The sequence below is a fragment of the Palaemon carinicauda genome, chromosome 1, assembly GCF_036898095.1.
Source record: "Palaemon carinicauda isolate YSFRI2023 chromosome 1, ASM3689809v2, whole genome shotgun sequence".
NCBI lineage: Eukaryota > Metazoa > Arthropoda > Malacostraca > Decapoda > Palaemonidae > Palaemon > Palaemon carinicauda.
The window spans coordinates 36,751,405-36,752,331 of record NC_090725.1 but is presented as its reverse complement, the minus strand read 5'-3'; positions in this window follow the sequence as shown (position 1 = coordinate 36,752,331).

Below are 927 nucleotides of genomic sequence, written 5' to 3'. Positions count from 1 at the left end.
AAGACTCTCTAGAGCTCGAGGGTTTTCGAAGGAGGCAGCTAGAGCGATCGCAAGGGCTAGAAGGTACTCTACTATCAGGATCTACCAATCTAAATGGGAGGTATTTAGAGACTGGTGCAAGTCGCCCTCTATTTCCTCTTCCAATACCACTGTAGCACAGATTGCAGACTTTCTACTTTATCTTAGAAATGATCGCATCCTTTCTGCCTCAACCATTTAAGGCTACAGAAGCATGTTAACTTCAGTTTTTAGACATAGAAATTTGAATATGTCTAATAATAAAGATCTTCAAGACCTTCTCAAGTCTTTTGAGACTTCCAATGAGCGTCAAATCACTACTCCTGCTTGGAATTTGGACGTGGTCCTTAAGTTCCTTATGTCTGAAAGGTTTGAGCCGTTGAATTCAACCTCACTCAAAGATCTTACACTCAAACTCTCTTTTTAGTGAGCTTGGCTACCGCAAAGAGAGTTAGTGAAGAACATGCCTTCAGCAAAAATATCGGCTTTTGCTCTAATAAAGCAGTATGCTCGCTTCAACTTGGTTTTTTTAGCCAAAAATGAACGACCATCTCGTCCATGGCCTAAATCGCTTGAACTTCCCGGTCTATCTGAAATTGTTGGGAACAAAATTGAAAGTCCTGTGCCCTGTAAGAGCTCTTATATTTTATTTAGATAGAACCAAAATGCTGCGAGGTAATTCAGAGGCTTTATGGTGTTCAGTTAAAAGCCCTCATTACCTATGTCGAAAAATGCGTTATCATATTTTGTTAGACTTTTAATTAGAGAGGCTCACTCTCATTTAAGTGATAATGACCTGAAATTGCTTAAGGTTAAAACTCATGAAGTTAGAGCGGTGGCAACTTCAGTAGTGTTCAAACAAAATAGATCCGTTAGAAGCATTATGGACGCAACCTTTCGGAGGAGTAA